We start from the raw sequence: 27,296 nt of genomic DNA, 5'->3' as shown, positions 1-27,296 counted from the left end.
CTTGAACAGTCCTTACACTAAAGTTACCTCCCATATACCTGCTAGCAATTGGGGACCTCACTTGTTAGGTGTATTGTAAGAGATAGCCCAGATCACTTGGACAGTCCTCACACTATAATTACCTCCTGTATGCCTGCAAACAGTTGGGGACCTCACTTGTGTGGTGTATTGTAAGAGATAGCCGAGATCTTTTGGACAGTCCTCACACTACAGTTACATCCCATATGCCTGCAAACAATTGGGGACCTCACTTGTGTGGTGTATTGTAAGAGATAGTCGAGATCTTTTGGACAGTCCTCACACTTAAGTTACCTCCCATATACCTGCTAGCAATTGGGGACCTCACTTGTGAGGTGTATTGTAAGAGATAGCCCAGATCACTTGGACAGTCCTCACACTATAGTTACCTCCTATATGCCTGCAAACAATTGGGGACCTCACTTGTGTGGTGTATTGTACGAGATAGCCCAGATCACTTGGACAGTCCTTTCACTACAGTGAATTCCCGTATGCCTGCAAACAATTGGGGACCTCACTTGTGTGGTTTATTGTAAGATATAGCCCAGATCACTTGGACAGTCCTCCCACTATAGTTACATCCCACATGCCTGCAAACAATTGGGGACCTCACTTGTGTGGTGTATTGTAAGAGATAGCCCAGTTCACTTGGACAGTCCTCACGCTATAGTTACCTCCTGTATGCCTGCAAACAATTGGGGACCTCACTTGTGTGGTGTATTGTAAGAGATAGCCCAGATCACTTGGACAGTCCTCACGCTACAGTTAACTCCCGTATCCCTGCAAAAATTGGGGACCTCACTTGTGTTGTGTATGGTAAGAGATAGCCCAGATCACTTGGACAGTTCTCACACTATAGTTACCTCCAGTATGCCTGCAAACAATTTGGGACCTCACTTGTGTGGTGTATTGTAAGAGATAGCCCAGACCACTTGGACAGTCCTCAAACTATACTTACCTCCTGTATGCCTGGAAACAATTGGGGACCTCACTTGTGTGGTGTATTGTAAGAGATAGCCAAGATCACTTGGAAATCCTTTCACTATAGTTATCTCCTGTATGCCTGCAAACAATTTGGGACCTAACTTCTGTGGTGTATTATAAGAGATAGCCCAGATCACTTGGACAGTCCTCACACTACAGTTACCTCCTGTATGCCTGCAAACAATTGGGGACCTCACTTGTGTGGTGTATTGTAATAGATAGCCCAGATCACTTGAACAGTTCTTATACTACAGTTGCCTCCCATATGCCTGCAAACCATTGGGGACCTCACTTGGTGTGGTGTGTTGTAAGAGATAGCCCCGATCACTTGGACAGTCCTCACACTACAGTGACCTCCCATATGCCAGCAAACATTTGGGGACCTCACTTGTGTGGTGTATTAAAAGAGTTAGCCCAGATCACTTGGACAGTCCTTACATTACAGTTACCTCCCATATTCCTGCAAACAATTGGGGACCTACCTTGTGTGGTGTATTGTAAGAGATAGCCCAGATCACTTGGACAGTCCTGACACTATAGTTACCTCCCATATGCCTGCAAACAATTGGGGACCTCACTTGTTTGGTGTATTGTAAGAGATAGCCCAGATCACTTGGACAGTCCTTACAATACAGTGACTTCCTGTATGCCTGCAAACAATTGGGGACCTTACTTGTGTGATGTATTGTAAGAGATAGCCCAGATCACTTGGACAGTCCTCACACTACAGTTACCTTGCATATGCCTGCAAACAATTGGGGACCTCACTTGTATGGTGTATTGTAAGAGATAGCCCAGATCACTTGGACAGTCCTCACACTACAGTGACCTACCATATGCCTGCAAACAATTGTGGACTTCAATTGTGTGGTGTATTGTAAGAGATAGCCAAGATCACTTGGACAGTTCTCACACTACAGTGACCTACCATATGCCTGCAAACAATTGTGGACTTCAATTGTGTGGTGTATTGTAAGAGATAGCCAAGATCACTTGGACAGTCCTCACACTACAGTGACCTACCATATGCCTGCAAACAATTGTGGACTTCAATTGTGTGGAGTATTGTAAGAGATAGCCAAGATCACTTGGACAGTTCTCACACTATAGTTACTTCGCGTATGCCTGCAAACAATTGGGGACCTCACTGGTGTGGTGTATTGTAAGAGATAGCCCAGATCACTTGGACAGTCCTCAAGCTATAATTACCTCCTGTATGCCTGCAAACAATTGGGGACCTCACTTGTGTGGTGTATTGTAAAAGATAGCCCAGATCACTTGGACTGTCCTCACACTATAGTTACCTCCTGAATGCCTGCAAACATTTGGGGACCTCACTGGTGTGGTGTATTGTAAGAGATAGCCCAGATCACTTGGACTGTCCTCACACTATAGTAACCTCGCGTATGCCTGCAAACATTTGGGGACCTCACTTCAATGGAAGGAGGCCCTAATTGCTTCATATTATTTCTTAATTTGCTGATGACAGGAAATACTTATTGGTGAAGAAAAGCATAGAACCTGATTATTGATAAATTATTTGAAATATCATCTGGGGTTGTATTCCAGAAGCATCTCAAGTTAAATTTTGTTCTTATCCTTAAATTGGGAAAATTTCTTAAGTGTTTCATTTCAGATTGCAATAGTTTTGCATGAAGATTTATATGAAAATAACATCATTTGTTGATGTTTTATTAGGAATACCAAAAAAAAACAACATGTGTTTCCTTATTTAGTAAAGAAATACAAAACATTGTAATTTGGACCTTAAGTGAAATTATTTAAGAAATGACTTAAGATGTTTATGGAATACCTACCCAGGGGACTTGATTAATCCTTTCAATGTGAATCAATTAAATTGTTAATACTTAGCTTGGAAATGTTATCATGTTCTGTTCACACAGTTATTGCCCACTTGTGTTTACTGAATCTATGTGAGATGAATAACAAATTTTATAAAACAAGTAAATAGTTGTTGTGCAGCTGTGTAAGCCATAACACTTTTGTCTATGACTTCAGTAGGAATGCACATTGGGATTTCATACAGCAAATTAAGATGTACTGATCATGTTTATGCTGCAAATATCTTGTACTCCTTGCTGCGATATCCGCTTGATTTACATAACTACAGAACCTTTGGAAATTATATATTTATTATAAATTGATATATGTGTGTTAAACATGCATCCCTATATACATATCTAATTTTCTTCTTTTATAAAATTATGAATAATATATAAAGATGTTTAGACAACTTTTCAAATATTATTATGCTCTAACTTTTGTTGTATTTAATATACCTCTGCTAAAAACAAACAATGTAAGGCATGGAGCAAGATGACCTTGACAGGCTCATACCTAAGAAATAGACTTTAAAAAAAATGTTATTTAATAATGTGCATAATCAGTCATTAATCACACTTCCAAAAGATATATTTTGTGGTCACCCCCCCCCCCCAAAAAAAAATAAATAAAAATGTTTGCACATTTATTTAATTAGTTTGCAAAATAAAAGAAGAATTTATATCATCTGTTTTTGTCTTTGTTGAAGCCCATGTATTATTAAATAATACTGACTGTCCACATGACCTTCTTATGGTAGATTTTTTTTTTCATATTGGTCTAGGGTGTTGGTCTACCATATTTTGTAAGGGTACCAACTCAACAACATGCCAGAGCAACAGAAGAAGAAGGAAGACAACTGGCATAAGTGTCGCCTCTGCGCATGTATTTATAAATCTGGCATGTTGTGTTTTTGGCGTTCTTTGACCTCCCATTAAGACAAAACCCAACAAAATTGATGTAATTATTGTCATTCAGCATGTTGACTTATTGTGGCCATTTGTGGTCAGAAACTAGATCACTTGATCAAGTCTTCAGCAATCGATGTCCATGACCTCTGATGAACTCTTAAGGGCCATCATGGCCTTCTTGTTCTTAAAAGGTTCAAAAAAATTCATAGTGAAACCTAAGTGTTGTAATGTATTTATTACTGTAGACCTATGTTGTAATATTAAATGTATTGGGGCTAGCACAATTAATTCATCAATTACACCTCTCTTATAATGCTAATTAAATGTCCCAGAAAAAAATGACTTTAATATTGTCAAAATGGCAAAACTGTCCATTTGTAAAGTTCTTTTCATGCTCCCCTAAAAAATTTTGGGGGAAGCATATAGTCGACGCTTAGTCTGTCCGTCCGTGCGTCCGTCTGTGCGTCCGTCTGTGTGTCCGTCCGTGCGTCCGTCCGTGTGTCCGTCCGTGCACAATTTTTGTCTGGGCTATTTCTCAGCAACTAATGACCGGAATTCAATGAAACTTTATGGGAAGCTTCACTACCAAGAGGAGATGTGCATATTGTCATCGGATTCTGGTCGGATGATTTATCACAGAGTTATGGCCCTTTGAAATTTTCTATTAACTGTACATATAGTGCAATTCTTGTCCGGGCTATTTCTCACCAACTAATGACCGGAATTCAATGAAACTTTATCAGGGAAGCTTCACTACCAAGAGGGGATGTGCATATTATCAGCGGGTTCTGGTCGGATGATTTTTCACAAAGTAATGGCCCTTTGAAATTTTATATTAAAAAAATCTTGTCCCCCAACTACTGTGCCCTCAAGACGTTTCCTTTTATCTTAATATATAGTGCAATATTGTGACAAAAAAACCTTTGGGGAGCATCACCCGTCTCCGACGGTTTCTTGTTTGAACTAGCCCTTGAATAATCCTTGCCACTTTTGTTTACTGGAATGTGAAATCATCCATTTAAAGATCCACAGTAACTAGGAATCCGTTTGTTTATGCTCCCCAATTTTATTTGGGGAGAGAGCAAATAGTCGCCACTTTGTCTGTCCGTGTGTCCGTCCGTCCGTGCACAATTTTTGTCAGGGCTATTTCTCAGCAACTAATGACCGGAATTCAATACAACTTTATGGGAAGCTTCACTACCAAGAGGAGATGTGCACCTTATCATTGGGTTCTGGTCGGATGATTTTGTACAGAGTTATGGCCCTTTGAAATTTTCCATGAACTGTACATATAGTACAATTCTTGTCTGGGCTATTTCTCAGCAACTAATGACCGGAATTCAATGAAACTTTATGGTAAGCTTCACTACCAAGAGGAGATGTGCATATTATCAGCGGGTTCTGGTTGGATGATTTTTTTACAGAGTTATGGCCCTTTGAAATTTTCCATTGTACATATAGTGCAATTCTTGTACGAGCTATTTCTCAGCAACTAATGACCGGAATTCAATGAAACTTTATGGGAAGATTCACTACCAACAGGAGATGTGTATATTATCAGCCGGTAATGGTCGGATGATTTTTCACAGAGTTATGGCCCTTTGAATTTTCTATAAACTGTACATATAGTGCAATTCTTGTCCAGGCTATTTCTCCCCAACTTACTGAATGGAATTCAATGAAGCTTTATGGGAAGCTTAACTACCTTGAGGAGATGCGCATGTTATTTGTGGGTTCTGGTTAGATGATTTATTTAGAGAGTTATGGCCCTTTGAAATTTTTAAGTTGCTAAACCATCCATCATATTATTTTGTCCAAAGTTATGCCCCTCAAGACGTTTCCTTTTCTCTGCATATACAGTGCAGCAATATTGTGACAAAAAAACCTTTGGGGAGCATCACCCGTCTCCGACGCTTCCTTTTTTTTAAACTTAATGAATTTTTTCCTGTTTAACCCATTTATGCCTTGCGTCTAGAAAAAAGGCCTTGGCAAACAGCGTAGACCCTGATAAGACGCAGCATGATGCGGCGTCTTATCAGGGCCTGCGCTGTTTGCTTAAAGGAATTTCTGTATGAAATATTCTAAATATAGAAATAAATATACTAGACCACCCTATTTTGGAAATAAATTGATCTAATTTAGAAGGATAGGGGAGTCCACTAGGCATAAATGAATTAAACTTTGGAACAGTGAATTTTTTAATAAATGAAACCTAAATCTGTTATCAGACTGAACTTTTCAAGATTTCTTTTTTCAACACAGTTTATTGGTTTTTTTTTAGTGCACTTCTCAATTCAACCCAAAAATAATGCTGTCTATTTCAGACTGTATAAATCTGTGAAATTCAAATCTGTGTATTTGAAGTGAAAGGAAAGTTCCTATTCAATCTTTCTAAACATGTTGCGATAAAACAAATGTTTGGTCTGTAAGAAATAGTTTTGATTATATCATATTTCTTAAATGGTTTTATGACAAACAATTTGAGATGGTTTAAAGGCAGGGTTCTTTAAATGCTTCTCCTAGAATAAACATTATTGTGAGCAGCAGATAAACTTTTGGCAATATCAGAGATTTTCTAGAATGAAAAGTGGAAATCAATCAAGGTATATGATACCTGCAATTGGTGTTATATTGAGTTGTGGAGGCAATTGTAGGCTTTGAAAACCCATCTTTTGTAATTGGCTTTCAGATTCAATGTAAACAAATCTCTGAAGGGTTATAAGACTAGAAGCAAATGTTTGTGATAGCTCTAACAGACCTTTGCAAATAACATGGACACCATTCACCTATAATCTCACCTGTCTGCCACACAAAACTTATTTTGTTGTTGTTGTTTTCTACCAGCAAAATACTATAATTTCCCAAATACCGTAATAACTCTATGTTTTCGGACACTTAAAAATAATGAAAAAAATTCATGTCCAAAAACTTAGATATGAAAAATATTCACAAAATACAGGTGTCTGAAAACTTAGAGTCGAAAATTGAAGTGTCAGAAAATAGCGTCAATTGTATCAACGACTACCGCTTATATCACTCGCTTGTAAAATACCATGCCGTATAGTATGAATAACAGTTATATATGTTTGCACTGTATTTTAAATAATTTTAAATGCTTAATTTATTTGACAGAAAGTTACTACAAGGTTGTACTTTGACCAACCAATTCAAAGATGACCATATGATGTACCGATACTCACTAGTATGAATCTGTAATTAACGCAATAAAAAAGCAAACTATGAATTCTTTGTTCATTTCCGATAGTTGTTGTCTAACACCTTCCATTGTTTGTAAAACTTGCAATAGGGTGCATCACACTTTGAAGCGTTTAGTATTTGTCACAGTTATTTTACTGAGAATGGGTAGTACCATTGCGGTAGATAATTGAACTGTTAATTGGCACTAACCCTGGTAATTGTCATAACGCTTATGCTACTATTGTTTAATACCGGTTTACAAGGTTATTTACCCAATAACGCAAATGTAATGGTCCGTAATGCCCTCAGGCATGCACCTGCCATGTTTTATGATGTTAATATGGTTGTAAAACCCCATGATCTAAGTGTCATTAGATACCGAAAACTGGACCAAAATTTGGTAAAGTAGCGCTGTAAAACATACTGTCCAAAAACTTAGAGGCATTATTTATGGACGAAAACTCATTTGTCCGTAAATTAAGAGTCACAAAAAATAATTATTTCTGCTAAAAAAAGGGGTGTCCGAAAACTTAGAGTGTCCGAAAACATAGAGTAATTATGGTACTTACAGCTGAAAAACAGAAAATGACATCATAATTGGCCAAATTATAACAATCTGGTAATTATAAAATGTATACTTTCTGTACACTCAATAGGTCGTTAAGCCTGTAAGGTAAATTTGGTTGATACTGTATTCACTACGTTTCGTTTTAAGCTTATAGTAAATAAAGCTTATAGTCAGGGATCATATTTTTTCGGTTTTGTCGGTCCTAAACCGATTGGGGTCATAGAAGACCGATTGAAAATCCCAAACAGTCGGTCCGATTTTGTTTGCTTAAATTCCCATGTCATGAAATCAATTACACAGTGCACATGCTAACACACCCTTATAACATTCTTATCATGAGTAGGTGTGATAAACCATTCGCTGGAGTCTCTTAACCGGTCAGGATCAGTTTATTGCACTTCAGCCGACTAGTATCAGAGTTTGACCCCAAGCAGCGGAGATTTGCGCTGTTGTGTATTAGTCATGCTTGAATAATCCCGTGTCAATATCAATCGATACTTTCACTTGTCCACGATAAAATCGTTGACAGTTACTTCGGAGATGAAAACCTCGATGTTATCCTAGTGGAAATTGTGCATTTCATGCATGATACAGTAAACTTTCAAAGAAGAAAATCGGATATTCTGCAATTATTGTGGGCATACCTTATACACTGAAAGCAAGCGCTGTAACTAAACAAAACATGCTGATACATTTTCCACCAGCGTAATAATCCGGCAATACATGAATGAAAGTCGCGGATCTGATTGACGGAACAGCCGAAAGTTATTTTTATGGGCGTAACTTCACACAAACTAGTACACAAAAAAAAAAAAATACATTGTATAAATCTTTAGAAAAAATCGTGTTAGAATCAAAACAATTTGTGCACTTCATTGTTTGTTGTTGAATAACCCAAGACTGGAAGTTTAGATGCGTGGTTTCAAATCACTAGTGCTTCGCACTCGTAATTGACAATAATGAAAAAAGTCAGATAAAACAGCACAGGAAATAGCAAATGATAAAACCAATTGAGAAAACTTGTTTGTTCCGTTAAAAAAAATGCCTGAGGGAATTTAACTTGTACATTTATTATACCACCTTCATGTAATTTGTCATGATTTCGGATATAACTTTTCGGACACTTTTTCTCCCATTTAAATCCAGATTGATTGATGTTGCGGGAAAATATGATCACTGCTTATAGTATATATCCCTATGTTATAGAAATACAGCACAAAGGTACACAATAAGCACCATTTTGGGCATTTTTAGCCCATCTATTTAAAAAAAATAAATTATGAGCTATTGTCATCACCTTGGCGTCTGCGTCCGGTTATGTTTTGCGTTTAGGTCCTTTTTTCTCATAAAGTATCAATGCTATTGCATTCAAACTTTGTACACTTACTTACTATCATGAGGGGACTGGGCAGGCAAAGTTAGATAACTCTGGCTTGCACTTTGACAGAATTATGTGCCCTTTTTAAACTTAGAAAATTGAAAATTTTGGTTAAGTTTTGTGTTTAGGTCCATTTTATTCCTTAAGTATCAAAGCTATTGCTTTCATACTTGCAACACTTACTAACTATCATAAGGGGACTGTGCAGGCAAAGTTATGTAACTCTGACTGGCATTTTGATGGAATTATGTGCCCTTTTTATACTTAAAAAATTGAAAATTTGGTTAAGTTTTGTGTTTAGGTCCACTTTTTTCCTAAAGTATTAATGCTATTGCTTTCATACTTGCAACACTTACTAACTTTCATAAGGGGACTGTGCAGGCAAAGTTATGTAACTCTGACTGGAATTTTGACGGAATTATGGGCCCTTTGTACTTGAAAATTTGCTTAAGTTTTGTGTTTTGGTCCACTTTACCCCTAAAGTATCATAGATATTGCTTTCATACTTGTAACACTCGCAAACTATCATAAAGGGACAGTAAAGGACAAGTTGCATAACTCTGGTTGTCATTTTTAAGAAATTATGGCCCTTTTTTGACTTAGTAACTTTGAATATATGGTTACATTTTGCGTTTAGATCCACTTTACTTCTAAAGTATCAAGGCTATTGCTTTCAAACTTCAAATACTTTCATGCTATCATGAGAGTACTGTACCTGGCAAGTTGAATTTTACCTTGACCTTTGAATGACCTTGACTCTCAAGGTCAAATTAGTAAATTTTTCTAAAATTGCCATAACTTTTATTTATGATTAGATTTGAATGATACTTTGACAAAACAACTCTTACCTGACATACCACAATAGACTCCACCCAAACCATCCCCCAGGTCTCCCCCCAAATCCCCCCCCCCCGATTCCCCCTCCCATACCCCCCCCCCCCCATTTATTTTTAAGATTATCTAATAAATGACCACCACACCCACACACTATACCCCCCCCCCCCCACCCACCCCAAAAAAATATTTTTTATTCCTTTGGTAGGGTGGCATATAGCAGTTGAACTGTCCGTCAATATGTCAGTATGTCAGTCAGTCTGTCCGTCCGTCCAAATAACTTTAACATTGGCCATAACTTTTTCACTATTGAAGATAGCAACTTGATATTTGGCATGCATGTGCATCTCATGGAGCTGCACATTTTGAGTGGTGAAAGGTCATGGTCATTCTTCAAGGTTAAATGTCAAATTTATGTTGTCTGTCCGTCCGAAAACTTTAACATTGGCCATAACTTTTTCGATATTGAAGATAGCAACTTGATATTTGGCATGCATGTGTATCTCATGGAGCTGACCATTTTGAGTGGTGAAAGGTGAAGGTCAAGGTCAACCTACAAGCTCAAATGTAAAATATATGGTGTCTGTTCGTCCGAAAACTTTAACATTGGCCATAACTTTTTAAAGATTGAAGATAGCAACTTGATGTTTGGCATGCATGTGTATCTCATGAAGCTGCAAATTTTGAGTGGTGGAAGTTCAAGGTCAAGGTCATCTTTCAAGGTCAAATTATTTAATTTTTTATTTCAAAGCGGCGTTCTCATGAAGCTGCACATTTTGAGTGGTGGAAGTTCAAGGTCAAGGTCATCCTTCAACGTCAAGGATATCCTTCAAGGTCAAATGTAAAAAAAATAAATTCAAAGCAGCGTTATCATGAAGCTGCACATTTTTAGTGGTGGAAGTTCAAGGTCAGGGTCATCCTTCAAGGTCATCCTTCAAGTTGAAAGGTCAAGAAAAAAAATCAAAGCGTTGTTCTCATAAAGCTTCACATTTTGAGTGGTGGAAGTTCAAGGTCATTCTTCAAGGTCAAGGTCATCCTTCAAGGTCAAAGGTAAAAAATATATATATCAAAGCGGCATTATCATGAAGCTGCACATTTGGAGTGGTGGAAGTTCAAGGTCATCCTTCAAGGTCAAGGTCATCCTTCAAGGTCAAAGGTAAAAAAAAATGTTTCAAAGCGGCGTTCTCATAAAGCTGCACATTTTGAGTGGTTGAAATTCAAGGTCAAGGTCCTCCTTCAAGGTCAAAGGTAAAAAAACACATTTTTAGCTCATCTATTTTTTGAAAAAAAATTATGAGCTATTGTCATCACCTTGGCGTCGGCGTTGGCGTCTGCGTCCGGTTAAGTTTTGCGTTTAGGTCCACTTTTCTCAGAAAGTATCAATGCTATTGCATTCAAACTTGGTACACTTACTTACTATCATGAGGGGACTGGGCAGGCAAAGTTAGATAACTCTGGTGTGCATTTTGACAGAATTATGTGCCCTTTTTATACTTAGAAAATTGAAAATTTTGGATAAGTTTTGCATTTAGGTCCACTTTTCTCAGAAAGTATCAATGCTATTGCATTCAAACTTGGTACACTTACTTACTATCATGAGGGGACTGGGCAGGCAAAGTTAGATAACTCTGGCATGCATTTTGACAGAATTATGTGCCCTTTTTACTCTTAGAAAATTGAAAATTTTGGTTAAGTTTTATGTTTAGGTCCATTTTATACCTTAAGTATCAAAGCTATTGCTTTCATACTTGCAACACTTACTAACTATCATAAGGGGACTGTGCACTCAAAGTAATGTAACTCTGACTGGCATTTTGACAGAATTATGTGCCCTTTTTATAGTTAGAAAATTGAAAATTGGGTTAAGTTTTGTGTCTAGGTCCACTTTATTCCTACAGTATCAAAGCTATTGCTTTCATACTTGCAACACTTATTAACTATCATAAGGGGACCGTGCGGGCAAAGTTATGTAACTCTGACTGGCATTTGGACGGAATTATGGGCCCTTATACTTAGAAAATTGAAAATTTGGTTAAGATTTGTGTTATGGTCCACTTTACCCCTAAAGTATCATAGATATTGCTTTCATACTTGGAACACTCACAAACTATCATAAGGGTACAGTAAAAGGACAAGTTGCATAACTCTGGTTGTCATTGTTACGGAATTATGGCCCTTTTTTGACTTAGTAACTTTGAATATATGGTTAAATTTTGTGTTTCGATCCACTTTACGTCTTAAGTATCAAGGCTATTGCTTTCAAACTTCAAATACTTTCATGCTATCATGAGGTTACTGTACCTGGCAAGTTGAATTTTACCTTGACCTTTGAATGACCTTGACTCTCAAGGTCAAATTATTAAATTTTGCTAAAATTGCCATAACTTCTTTATTTATGATTAGATTTGATTGATACTTTGACAAAACTACTCTTACCTGACATTCCACAATAGACTCAACCCAAACTACTCCCGTGCCCTCCCCCCCCCCCCCTCCCCCCATTTAATTGGCTAAATTGTTTGTGATATGTTTTCTTTTTTACAGTGGTTAAAAAGGTGCTTTAAATTTGTGTAAGACAATTATTTTAAATAAAATAATTGGTTTATTGATGATTTTTCAGTACAAGCACATTCCTTTGTAAATCATCTCAATTAACTTGTCATTGAGAAAGATGGAACAAAACAAGATATATTATAATGCCGTTGAAACACTGCTGGATACCCCAGTGTATAAAAACACAATTGTACTGTTTATTTTGACACTTCGGAAAAGAAGTTAATATTTAAGACAAGCCAATTATTGACAAACAATTGTAACAGACATTTCATATTGGGTCTCTTGTGAACTGTTTTTATCCTCATATGATATCCTTTAATGTCAATGGAAATGTGTTTTAACGCTACAGGATCTTTCAAGAAGGCAGTCTTACTCTTTAAGTATGGATCTATATTTTATAGTTTGACTGCGTATTTACAAAACTAAATATTTCTAGAACATTCCAAGAACAGCATCAGAAATGCTACTTTGTCCACCTATTAAATTGCTATTAGTAAAAGTAACCTGTAATAAGGTATCATCAGAAGAGATATTTTTATGTCCCCCACTATAGTAGTCTGTCTGTTGGTCTGTTTGCGCCAACTTTAACATTTTGCAATAAATTTTGCTGTATTGAAGATAACAACTTCATATTTGGCATGCATGTGTATCTCATGAAGCTGCACATTTTGAGTGGTGAAAGGTCAAGGTCATCCTTCAAGGTCAGAGGTCAAATATATGTGGCCAAAATCGCTCATTTTATGAATACTTTTGCAATATTGAAGATAGCAACTTGATATTTGGCATGCATGTGTATCTCATGGAGCTGCACATTTTGAGTGGTGAAAGGTCAAGGTCATCCTTTAAGGTCAAAGGTCAAATATATGTGGCCCAAATCGCTTATTTTATAAATACTTTTGCAATATTGAAGATAGCAACTTGATATTTGGCATGCATGTTCATCTCATGAAGCTGCACATTTTGAGTGGTGAAAGGTCAAGGTCATCCTTCAAGGTCAGAGGTCAAATATATGTGGCCAAAATCGCTTATTTTATGAATACTTTTGCAATATTGAAGATAGCAACTTGATATTTGGCATGCATGTGTATTTCATGGAGCTGCACATTTTGAATGGTAAAAGGTCAAGGTCATCCTTCACAAGGTCAAGGTCATCCTTCAAGGTCAAACATCATATAGGGGGACATTGTGTTTCACAAACACATCTTGTTTCATTTTTATATTGCAAGAAAAAATAGAGTGCAATACATTAAGTTTTTCCAAACTGCTTTTATTGAATATTTCAAAATGATCCATTATTTTTTTATGAAACTTCAATAACAAGATTATATTGAAAGTACAATTTCAAAATGTCTTGGAATTATTTATATGCAAACTATATAACAACCGTTACATTTAAATTCTAATACAAGTTATATTTTGTTTGAAATTGAATCTAATGACAAGTGGTGCCTTCATGCTCAAGAATAATAGAGTGCTCATCATTAATGCACTTGAATTTCATTTTAATGGTTGACACATAATGTTTTGTGCAATTTAATGCCAATCTATTTTGTGCTGAGAACCCTCTTGAGGTGGTGCAAAGTGCTTAAGATATTGTTTGATATAAAAATATCAAAGAAGATTTCCTCCAGATAATTCCTGTACTGTTAGTGGTGCCTCTAAGGTATGAAGAGAGTTTCAACTAGATGAAAAGTGTTATTGACATGAACAGTCAATTTATTTTCAATTTAACAAATGCATCTTGCACCATCTTGGCCAGTGGCTATTATGATGCATTTAGATTGAATCACAAAAGGTTACCTCACACCAGGGATTGAGAGTTCAAAATGGATGAAATACTTACATCAATTTATAGACAATATGTTTTAGATGCTTTTGTAGTGATTTCAGAAGCTATTTTAGTTCAGTGAATTATGTTATGTAAACCTTCCTGCTGTTGTATTCTGTGTTAGTTGACTTATTAGAACATGAATAATTGCCACTTTTTATTGTATACAATAAATAGGAGATATCTATAAGCACCATATTGAACAATTTATTGCTGGGACTTTATAGTCAACACTTCATTGGTGGGTATTCTCTACATTTTCAACACCAGATGGTGTCACGAGATCTTAAAGTTGTTACCATTTGTATGTTTCTTGTAAATGGCACCATGACCATATAATCAACCATTCTCATGGCAACATGACCAGTTATCATTATGTCTCATGGCACCATGACCAGATAGCATCATGTCTCATGGCACCATGACCTGAGATATCATCATGTCTCATGGCACCATGACCAGATATCGTCATGTCTCATGGCACCATGACCAGATATCATCATGTCTCATGGCACCATGACCAGATATCATCATGTCTCATGACACAGTGACCAGATATCATCATGTCTCATGGCACCATAACCAGATATCATCATGTCTCATGGCACAGTGACCAGATATCATCATGTCTCATGGCACCATGACCAGATATCATCATGTCTCATGGCACCATGACCAGATATCATGTCTCATGGTACCATTACCAGATATCATGTCTCATGGCACCATGACCAGATATCATCATGTCTCATGGCACCATGACCAGATATCATCATGTCTCATGACACCATGACCAGATATCATCATGTCTCATGGCACCATGACCAGATATCATCATGTCTCATGGCACCATGACCAGATATCATCATGTCTCATGGCACCATGACCAGATATCATGTCTCATGGTACCATGACCAGATATCATGTCTCATGGCACTATGACCAGATACCATGGCACCATGACCAGATATCATCATGTCTCATAGCACCATGATCCGGTAACCATCATGTCTCATGGCACAGTGACCATATATCATCATGTCTCATGGCACCATGACAAGAAATCATCATGTCTCATGGCACCGTGACCAGATATGATCATGTCTCATGGCACCATGACCAGATATCATCATGTCTCATAGCACCATGATCCGGTAACCATCATGTCTCATGGCACAGTGACCAGATATCATCATGTCTCATGGCACCATGACAAGATATCATCATGTCTCATGGCACCATGACCAGATATGATCATGTCTCATGGCACCATGACCAGATATCATCATGTCTCATGGCACCATGACCAGATATCATCATGTCTCATGGCACCATGACCAGATATCATCATGTCTCATGGCACCATGACCAGATATCATCATGTCTGCTAAGTTAAATGTTACGAAGAATTTATGAATAAGTGGTTGTAAACCATATTGTTGGTAAATTTACTAAATTGGTAGATATGTTGTTCATTTGTTTCATGCAACGATTTAAATATGTTTTTGCAGAAAAATAAAGGTGGACAAAACTCAAATAAATCTTCTAATATTGACGGAATAGTACACATGATCAGTGTATGTAGACTCTTCATAACAGTTTATTTGCAACAATCAGCTGGCAATGTCATAGTGCCTGAGTAATTGTTTATGTTTACAAAACTTATGGATTTGTTCAAGAACAATTAAGTTCCTTCACATGTGCCCACCATACACTGTTTGTGCCAACCATACATTGTTTTATCAATTACTTTGCTGCTCAATCTTACTTTGTACTAAGAATCCCACTGAGAGTATTTGATTAGAATGTCTGTTCCAGAAAATTGTGTAATATATATGCAGCATTCTTCTGCAAAATTATGTACTTAGGATATGGACAACTTTTCCTTTCATGAGCAGTAGCCTATGTACTTAGGATATGGACAACTTTCCCTTTCATGAGCAGTAGCCTGTGAAGTGCACAAGCAAATATAAATATGTTTTATTATAACTTACCTTCTAACTTATAATTAAAAAGACAGTGTTTTGATAGTTTCAGGTGAAATTATAATTAAAAAGACAGTGTTTTGATAGTTGCAGGTGCTAAAATTTAGTTTCAACAATTAATTTAATTTACTTTGATCAAAGTACCATTAGTGGAAAATTCAAGATAGCTGGAGGTGATTTTATGTCAAATATTATGTGTTCTTAGAATGCTTTAAAATACATTTGTTTTCGTTTGTTGATGTTGTGTTATTTTATTTTCATAGATGTTTATCATAAGAAGATAAGATTCAGTTTTATTGAAGTCTGCCAAGTTTCTTTAATTTTAAAAGGGGAGTTCATTACAGAGTCAGATGGTTGTACCTTCTAACATGAAAGGGTTTAATTATAAACATATTTTAATGCACACTTTGAAACATTATTAACAAGAAATAAAAATCTTTCCTGTTAAAATGAAATTAAACTCATTATACTGTCTGTAACTATACACAGATGCCATAAGTGCTGTTAAAAACATTGTCAATAAATTAATGAAACATGCTTTCTCTTCTTTACTGCAGAATTATGAGAACATTTAGATTATTTAGTTCATTAAGTTCATTGAGTTCTGCATATGTATGATAGAAAATTATATTTGGAAAAGCTGCTATTCATCTTTATGTATTAATCTTAAAGACAAAAGGTTAATGTATGCTTATACTAATACATGTACTACTAAATAGTGTCATAATGGCAATATGTATTTAAATGTACAAGCACTTATTGCTCTCGTTATATATTTCCACTTAGAATATTTGAAAAGGTTTAAATATCAAACTTATTAATTATAAAAATTCCCAAAATGGAAATAAATGAATATAAAATAAATATATTACACAGTATTTTATACCTATATAATTATTATTGTTTTTTGGGTGTTATGTCAATTGTTCTGGTTAGTTTCCGAATAAAGTTTCCGAATAAAGTTACACGGGGACCGGACCAAAAAAATAGTTAACAATGCCTGTAAGTATCAGGTGCTATTTTGTAAGTGTGCCTGCTCCACTTTTTTGTGTGTAATCACATGGAAGTGTTTGCTCAAAATTAATTATTTTTCTATGATTGTTATTGATGTATCAATATTTATGTGCATGAATTTGTTAACAAGTATTTGTAAATTCAATTATCATCAAATGCTTGCTACATCCGGTTTATATATGATACTATCACATAGTATTACAATGGAAATAAGTGAAATCATTTTCACTTTTTTGTGTCATTTCTGGTAATGGTTAGCATTTCATGGAAATTAATTATTTATTTATTTGATCTTTTATTTGTTATATTATGCCATGCATTACTTAGTCATAATCAGTATTTGTTAATATGTATCTATTTGTTGTATTTGACCATGATGTGTTTGTCAGTGCAAAAATAAAACTACTAAAACTACTACTACTACATCACTTGTAATTAGTGGTTGTTTATTATGCTCCCCCAAAATTTTTTGGGGGGAGCATATAGTCGCCGCTTTGTCTGTCCGTCCGTGTGTCCGTCAGTGCACAATTTTTGTCCGGGCTATTTCTCAGCAACTAATGACCGGAATTCAATGAAACTTTAGTGGAAGCTTCACTACCAAGAGGAGATATGCATAGTATCAGCGGGTTCTGGTCGGATGATTTTTCACAGAGTTATGGCTCTTTAAAATTTTCCATTAACTGTACAAATAGTGCAATTCTTGTCCGGGCTTTTTCTCAGCAACTAATGACAGGATTTCAATGAAACTTTATGGGAGCTTCACTACCAAGAGGAGATGTGCATATTATCAGCGGGTTCTGGTTGGATGATTTTTCACAGAGTGATGGCCCTTTGAAATTTTCCATTAACTGTACATTTAGTGCAATTCTTGTCCGGGCTATTTCTCAGCAACTTATGACCAGAATTCAATGAAACTTTATGGGAAGCTTCACTACCAAGAGGAGATGTTTATATTATCAGCGGGTTCTGGTTGGATGTTTTTTTCACAGAGTTATGGCCCTTGAAATTTTCCATTAACTGTACATATAGTGCAATTCTTGTCCGGGCTATTTCTCAGCAACTAATGACAGGATTTCAATGAAAATTAATGTGAAGCTACTACCAAGAGGAGATGTGCATATTATCAGCGGGTTCTGGTCGGATGATTTTACACAGAGTTATGGCTCTTTGAAATTTTCCATTAACTGTACATATTGTGCAATTCTTGTTCGGGCTATTTCTCAGTAACTAATGACCTGAATTCAATGAAATGTGCATAGTATCAGCAGGTTCTGGTCGGATGATTTTGCACAGAGTTATGGCCCTTTGAGTTTTCCTTTTATCTGAATATATAGTGCAATATTGTGACAAAAAACTTTGGGAAGCATCACCCGTCTCCGACGGTTTCTTGTTGTGAGGTAGTTGTAAATTTTGAAATGAGGTCATTGGTGTATGCTGTTAAAAAATAAATATATGGGAAAACTTGGGCCTCCACTTAATTAGTTGTATACATGCACTCGTGCATTATGTTGTATATATTTATAATGTTGATCATAGTCAGTTATGTGAAAACTTTAATGATTGTGTGGTGTATTGTAAGAGATAGCCCAGATCACTTGGACAGTCCTCACACTATAGTTACCTCCTGTATGCCTGCAAACAATTGGGGACCTCACATGTGTGGTGTATTGTAAGAGATAGCCCAGACCACATGGACATCCTCACACTATAGTTACCTCCCGTATGCCTGCAAACAATTGGTGACCTCCCATGTGTGGTGTATTGTAAGAGATAGCCCAGACCACATGGACAGTCCTCACACTATAGTTACCTCCAATGTGCCTGCAAACAATTGGAAAACTCACTTGTGTGGTGTATTGTAAGAGATAGCCCAGATCACTTGGACAGTCCTTACACTATAGTTACCTCCTGTATGCCTGCAAACAAGTGGGGACCTCACTTGTGTGGTGTATTGTAAGAGATAGCCAAGATCACTTGGACAGTCCTTACACTATAGTTACCTCCTGTACGCCTGCAAACAATTGGGGACCTCACTTGTATGGTGTATTGTAAGAAATAGCCAAGATTACTTGGACAGTCCTTACACTATAGTTACCTCCTGTATGCCTGCAAACAATTGGGGACCTCACTTGTGTGGTGTATTGTAAGAGATAGCCCAGATCACTTGTACAGTCCTTACACTATAGTTACCTCCTGTATGCCTGCAAACATTTGGGGACCTCACTTGTGTGGTGTATTGTAAGAGATAGCCCAGATTACTTGGACTGTCCTCACACTATATTTACCTCCCATATGCCTGCAAACAATTGGGGACCTCACCTGTGTGGTGTATTGTAAGAGATAGCCCAGATCACTTGTACAGTCCATACACTATAGTTACCTCTTGTATGCCTGCAAACCATTGGGGACCTCACTTGTGTGGTGTATTGTAAGAAATAGCCCAGATCACTTGGACAGTCCTTACACTATAGTTACCTCCTGTATGCCTGCAAACAATTAAGGACCTCATCTGTGTGGTGTAGTGTAAGAGATAGCCCAGATCACTTGGACAGTCCTAACACTATAGTTACCTCCTGTATGCCTGCAAACAATGAGGGACCTTACTGCAACGGAAGGAGGCCCTTATTGCTTCATATATTATTTTTTAATTTGCTGATGACAGGAAATACTTTTTGGTAAAAAAGCATTGGATCTGATTATTGATAAATTATTTGAAATATCAACAATGGACTTAATAAAACCTTTCAATGCAAATCAATTTAATTGTTAATACTTAGCTTGGAAATGTTATCATGTTCTGTTCACAGTTATTGCCCACTTGTGTTTACTGAATCTATGTAAGATGAATAACAAGTTTTATTAAACAAGTAAATATTTGTTTTGCAGCTGTGTAAGCCATAACACTCTTGTCTATGACTTCAGTAGGAATGCACATGGCGATTTCATGCAGCAAATTAAGATGTACTGATCATGTTAATGCTGCAAATATCTTGTACTCCTTGTTGCAATATCCACTTGATTTACATAACAACAGAACCCTTGGAAATTATATATTAATTATAAATTGATATATTATATGTGCGCTATACATGAAACCCTTATATATAATAAACAGATCTTATTGTCCTCTTCTATAACATGATCAATAATATATAAAGTTGTTTAGACAACTTCTCAAATATTATTATGCACTAACTTTTGTTGTATTAAACATACCTCTGCTAAAAACAAACAATGTAAGGCATTATGGAGCAAGATGACCTTGACCTGTTTACTAAAAAATAGACTTTAAAAAAATGTAATATAATAATGTGCATAAACAGTCATTAATCACACTTCCAAAAGATATATTTTGTGTTCCCCAACAAAAAAAAATACGTTTGCACATTTATTTAACAAGTTTGCCAAAAAAAGAAAGAATTTTTAGCTCATCTATTTTTTTAAAAAAAATTATGAGCTATTTTCATCACCTTGGCGTCGGCGTTGGCGTCCGGTTAAGTTTTGCGTTTAGGTCCATTTTTCTCAGAAAGTATCAATGCTATTGCATTCAAACTTGGTACACTTACTTACTATCATGAGGGGACTTGGCAGGCAAAGTTAGATAACTCTGGCGTGCATTTTGACATAATTATGTGCCCTTTTTATACTTAGAAAATTGAAAATTTTGGTTAAGTTTTGTGTTTAGGTCCATTTTATTCCTAAAGTATCAAAGCTATTGCTTTCATACTTGCAACACTTACTAACTATCATAAGGGGACTGTGCAGGTAAAGTAATGTAACTCTTACTGGCATTTTGACAGAATTATGTGCCCTTTTTATTGTTAGAAAATTGAAAATTGGGTTAAGTTTTGTGTCTAGGTCCACTTTTAATTCCTACAGTATCAAAGCTATTGCTTTCATGCTTGCAACACTTATTAACTATCATAAGGGGACTGTGCAGGCAAAGTTATGTAACTCTGACTGGCATTTGGACGGAATTAAGGGCCCTTTATACTTAGAAAATTGAAAAATTTGTTAAGTTTTGTGTTTTGGTCCACTTTACCCCTAAACTATCATAGATATAGCTTTCGCCTCGCAAACTATCACAAGGGTACAGTAAAAGGACAAGTTGCATAACTCTGGTTGTCATTTTTACGGAATTATGGCCCTTTTTTTACTTAGTAACTTTGAATATATGGTTAAATTTTGTGTTTCAATCCACTTTACTTCTAAAGTATCAAGGCATTGCTTTCAGACTTCAAATACTTTCATGCTATCATGAGGTTACTGTACCTGGCAAGTTGAATTTTACCTTTACCTTTGAATGACCTTGACTCTCAAGGTCAAATTATTAAATTTTGCTAAAAATGCCATAACTTCTTTATTTATGATTAGATTTGATTGATACTTTGACAAAACTTTTTTTTAAGATCATCTCACAAATGACCACCACACCCTCACACTACCCCCCATTTTTTTTTTTTTTGAAACGGTTAAAAGACACAAATATTACCATCGTACCCAAAAATACCCCCCTCCCCAACCCCCCCCCCCCCCCCCCCCCCCCCGAATTCCCCCCCTATTTTTATGCCCGCCTTCGAAGAAGATGGGGTATATTGCTTTGCTCATGTCGGTCGGTCTGTCCGTCCACCAGGTGGTTGTCAGACGATAACTCAAGAACGCTTGGGCCTAGGATCATGAAACTTCATAGGTACATTGATCATGACTTGCAGATGACCCCTATTGATTTTGAGGTCACTAGGTCAAAGGTCAAGGTCGCGGTGACCCGAAATAGTAAAATGGTTTCCGGATGATAACTCAAGAACGCATACGCCTAGGAATATGAAACTTCATGGGTAGATTGATCATGACTCGCAGATGACCCTTATTAATTTTGAGGTCACTAGGTCAAAGGTCACGGTGACCCGAAATAGTAAAATGGTTTCCGGAGGATAACTCAAGAACGCATACGCCTAGGATCATGAAACTTCATGGGTAGATTGATCATGACTCGCAGATGACCCCTATTGATTTTGAGGTCACTAGGTCAAAAATCAAGGTCACGGTGACCCGAAATAGTAAAATGGTTTTCGGATGATAACTCAAGAACGCATACGCCTAGGATCATGAAACTTCATAGGTAGATTGATCATGACTTGCAGATGACCCCTATTGATTTTGAGGTCATAAGGTCAAAGGTCAAGGTCACGGTGACCCGAAAAAGTAAAATGATTTTCGGATGATAACTCAAGAAGGCTTTTGCCTAGGATCATGACACTTCATAGGTACATTGATCGTGACTCGCAGATGACCCCTATTGATTTTCAGGTCACTAGGTCAAAGGTCAAGGTAACAGTGACAAAAATCGTATTCACACAATGGCTGCCACAACAACTGACAACCCATATGGCATGCATGTTTTACAAACAGCCCTTGTTTTTTTTTGTTTTTTTAAGATCATCTCACAAATGACCACCACACCCTCACACTTTACTATACCCCCCCCCCCCCCAAATCCCCCCCCATCCCGAATCCCCCCCCCCCCTAAATTTTTTTTTTAAGATCATCTCACAAATGACCACCACACCCTCACACTATACTATACCCCCCCCCCAACCCCCCCCCCTTTTTTTTTTTTAAACGGTTAAAAAACAAAGATATTTATTTTTATTATTTTATGTTTGAAATACCGTCCAACCATCGCACCCAAGGAAACCCCCCTCCCCCCCTCCCCGAATTCCCCCCCCCCCTATTTTTTTTTTTTTTAAGATCATCTCACAAATGCCCACCACACCCTCACACTTTACTATACCCCACCCCACCCCCACCCTAATTTTTTTTTTGAAAGGGTTAAAAAACACAAATATTTATTTTTTATAATTTTATGTTTGAAATACCGTCCAACCATCGTACCCAAAAATACCCTCCCCTGCTCCATCATCTCACAAATGACCACCACACCCTCACACTAACCCCCCCCCCCCCCACCCACCCCCCCCCCACCCAATTTTTTGTTTTTTTGAAACGGTTGAAAAACACAAATATTTATTTTTATTATTTTATGTTTGAAATACCGTCCAACCATCGCACCCAAGAATCCCACCCACCCACCCACCCCCCCAATTTGTTTTTTTTTCGCATTTTTTTCCGCATTTTTGGAAGATAATGTAATGAATGTCCACGCCCCCACACTATACACCCCTCTTCACTCCATCCCTTCGTCCTTTGTGATTGAAAATGAGAGTCCCTTTTCCTTTAAAAAGAAAATAGATGAGCGGTCTGCACCCGCAAGGCGGTGCTCTTGTTATCATCTTGTTGTTTGTCTTTGTTGAAGACCATGTGTTATTAAATGATACTGACTGTCAACATCACCTTCTTATGGTAGATGGTTTTTAGCTCTACTGGCCGAAGGCCTGAAGAGCTTATGTCATCGTGTGGTTTCCGTCGCCGTCTGTGCGTGCGTGCGTTAGACTTTTTCTTGTTTATGCGATAAGTCCACAGTTTTCATCCGATTCTTTTCGAACTTGTTCAGTGTCTTTATATTAATGAGGACTCGAACCTATTGAAAATGGGTTACATCAGATAAAAAAGTCCAGAATGATCTCCCCTTGAATTTGAGAACATTGTGAAATAAGGCTTGTTTACGCAATAAAGTCCACAGTTTTCATCCGATTCTTTTCAAACTTGTTCAGTGTCTTTATATTAATGAGGACTCAAACTCTATTGAAAATGGGTTACATCAGAGTAAAAAGTCCAGAATTATCTCCCCTTGAATTTGAGGAAATTGTGAAATAAGGCTTGTTTATGCAATTAAGTCCACAGTTTTCATCCAATCATTTCCCAACTTGCACAGTGTCTTTATCTGAATGATGAATCAAACCCTATTGAAAATGAGCAATATTGGAGTTATAAGTCCAGAATTATCTCCCCTTGAATTTGAGAAAAAATGAAAATCTTTAACATTTTGCCATAACTTTTGTAATATTGAAAATAGCAATTTCATATTTGGCATGCATGTGTATCTCATTGAGCTGCACATTTTTAGTGGTGAAAGGTCAAGGTCATCCTTCAAGGTCAAATGTCAAAAAAAAATTCTAAGCGGGGCAGGAGGGGACATTGTGTTTCCGACAAACACACTTCTTGTTTGTTTTCATATAAAGTTCTATCCTTTTGATCCAATCATTTCCCAACTTGCACAGTGTCTTTATCTGAATGATGAATCAAACCCTATTGAAAATGAGCAATATTGGAGTTATAAGTCCAGAATTATCTCCCCTTGAATTTGAGAAAAAATGAAAATCTTTAACATTTTGCCATAACTTTTGTAATATTGAAAATAGCAATTTCATATTTGGCATGCATGTGTATCTCATTGAGCTGCACATTTTTAGTGGTGAAAGGTCAAGGTCATCCTTCAAGGTCAAATGTCAAAAAAAAATTCTAAGCGGGGCAGGAGGGGACATTGTGTTTCCGACAAACACACTTCTTGTTTGTTTTCATATAAAGTTCTATCCTTTTGAAACTTCAACGGATGTTTTATATCATCAAGGGCCAGAACCCCATTGAGAGTGAAGAAAATTTGTCCAACTTATTGTTGAAAAGGAGCCTTTTGAAGTTTAAATTTTACGTTTCTTCTTGTTTATGCGATCAATTTCCCATTTTGGGTCTGTTTATTTAAAACTTACTCAGATTGTTCATACTATCAAGGGCTTGAGCCCCATTGATTCCAGCCAGTAGAGTGATTCAGGCCCTCATGGGCCTCTTGTTTTCATATTGCTCTGGCGTGTTGGTCTACAGTATTTTGTAAGGGTACCAACACAACAACATGCCAGAGCAACAGAAGAAGAAAGAAGACAACTGTCACAAGTTTAGCCTCTGTGCTTATTATTGTAAATCGGGCATGTTGTGTTTTTGGCGTTCTTTGACCTCCCATTTGGAAAAAAAAAAAAAGTGATGTAATTATTTTCATTCGGCATGATGACATTTTGAGACCATTTATACGAAACAACACCATAAAATCGCAAAATTAATTAAATATTGGGTTATTATTGCCTAAATTTGTTTTTCTGTCATGTGGTTGTGTTGGCGCAGCTAATGAGCCAGAATAATATGCCCGAAATCAGCCACTGTACCATTTCCTAATTGCATGCATCAAATTCTTCCATATTTCTTAGACAAAGGTTAAACAAAAAACTATGACCATGTTTGAGAACTGGTTATGGAAAACATTTCTCGGCACTATACTGACAGGAAAACGGATGCCATCTCCCTTGTTGAAGATATTCTCAGCCAAAACAACAACAGCAACAAAATATTATGAAAACAAATGATATATACCATTTTGTCTTATATTCTGTAGATTGGAATGTGTCAGTGTATGTTCCTTTGACATTTACATCAAACCAGATAAATGATACAACAGTTGAAACTGCCATTTCATATGGGATAAACTCCTACAAGCTGGCTTTATGGTGCACAAGGGTCCCAGTGGATGGATGCAGGATCTGCCAGACATTTGTTAATTGATGTACAAGTGAGCTATGTTATCTATATTACCACCCATATGTGTTCCAGAATGCATTTTGAATACATATTATCTATTGGAGAAGTGTTTTTTCTTGCTAATATGTAATCCATGCAATATCCATGCAATATCAAAGGTATCATCTTTGTTCTTATCATGTAATACTGAAATGGTTTGACAATCAACACTTTAGATCTGATTAAAATATTTTATCTTAAAACTCATTGATGCCAATATTCATTATGCCCTTAGCAATTTATTCAGGTGGTAAATTTGAAGTTTTGTTCATTGGAAAATTCGGTATTCATACTTTTATTTTCTTATTTCCACCTTACTTTTTGTATGGCTAAGTCTGCTTGAATGCTGTTATTGTCGTCCTCACTGGTCTGATATTGATAACAACATTTATTATCATTATTGTTCGCTGTCTATCAAGTGAAAGCTTAATCTGACCTTTACCTTTCTATCAACACTAAATGGCCTGATTACAATTTGCAATAAGTACATATCTGTGGAATGTCCTTTGGTTTCTATGTTTGGTTTATGACCTAGGCCCAACTGTAACAAAGAAGTAAGATTAATAAATAGGCAAGCATAATGTTCAGGCAGTTTGTTAGTATATTTACAACAAAAAGAAACAGCCACATTAATTAAAGTTCAACAGCACATATTTATTACATTAAACTGATAAAGTCTTCCACGGATTGTATCAGTGTTTGCCAAGAAAATTGGACATTGTACAAAAAAAGAGAATTTGAAGCGTATTCTATGTATAGAAGTTTGATATGGGATATTACTCCTGATGAAGTTCACAGTGCAAAGAATTTTAGTAAATGGAAACCATTTGAAAATTAGCTCATCTCACACAAAAATATTAATTTTAAAAACAGGATAGGATTTCAAATTAAACACAAGACTTATCATTCTAGCTTATTGGCAAGTTTGATAGTTAAAAACCCGGCAATGTCAAGAACATGAGATGCACCGTGCAGAACGGGGATGATGGTGCCAATTATAAAAATAAAATAAAATTGGTAGCCCTTCTTGACATTCTGGATAATATATTTGTCATTCTGGAATGTTGGCATATTGGCGACCTTTTTTTTAAAAGATCAAGTATATGCCCGAATATTATGACAGAAATCAGCTACCATAGTATGTTAAATATGTAGCCAAAAAAATCCAGTGTCAGCTGATGGGAGTAGCAAATAATTCAGTGGCGCACAGGTGGACCCAGTGGAAATGGAGAAAATAATTGACATGTAATTAGGGATACTATATGCTAACTTATTACCTGATTATATGTATGGGATATTGTACATTCCAAAGGCATTAATATTTTATTGCTTTACAATTTTTCTATGCATCCCAACTTCTGCATTGATACAGTGTATAATATGTCATTCATATTTTCGGACACAGGAAAATTAATATGAAATAAAAGCAAGATACATTTTGCTTAATTACCTTACACCCCTGATTTAACAAGAAAGAGTTTCTGGCATCAGCTGTTGCTTACAGTTTGTAGATTATTTCTGGAGCTATTTGTCTGATTTCAAGGGTGTTTAAACCATGACATATTAAACCAATATGCAATTATTCATTTGATATGTAACATATTGTAAGTCATATATGTCTTGAGTCATATTTTATTTTACAGACTTGCTGATGGATTGA

At 36.5% G+C, this 27,296-nt stretch overlaps 1 protein-coding gene and 1 long non-coding RNA gene across 9 annotated transcripts in view; both read left to right on the top strand.

The window, feature by feature from the left end:
• Nucleotides 1-27,296, top strand: part of LOC127878034 (protein MON2 homolog) — a 450,013-nt gene that overhangs the window by 159,462 nt on the left and 263,255 nt on the right. The window lies entirely within an intron of this gene.
• The window catches only part of LOC127878099 (uncharacterized), a 44,888-nt gene continuing 39,301 nt past the window's right edge, over nucleotides 21,710-27,296 (top strand). Inside the window, exons 1-2 of the long non-coding RNA XR_008048740.1 lie at nucleotides 21,710-21,870; nucleotides 22,010-22,299. This is a non-coding gene — a long non-coding RNA (uncharacterized LOC127878099). The remainder of the gene's footprint in view (nucleotides 21,871-22,009; nucleotides 22,300-27,296) is intronic.

This window comes from Dreissena polymorpha, chromosome 1, assembly GCF_020536995.1.
Source record: "Dreissena polymorpha isolate Duluth1 chromosome 1, UMN_Dpol_1.0, whole genome shotgun sequence".
NCBI lineage: Eukaryota > Metazoa > Mollusca > Bivalvia > Myida > Dreissenidae > Dreissena > Dreissena polymorpha.
Note: the sequence above shows the minus strand (reverse complement) of the source record. Positions and strands in the feature narration are given on the sequence as shown.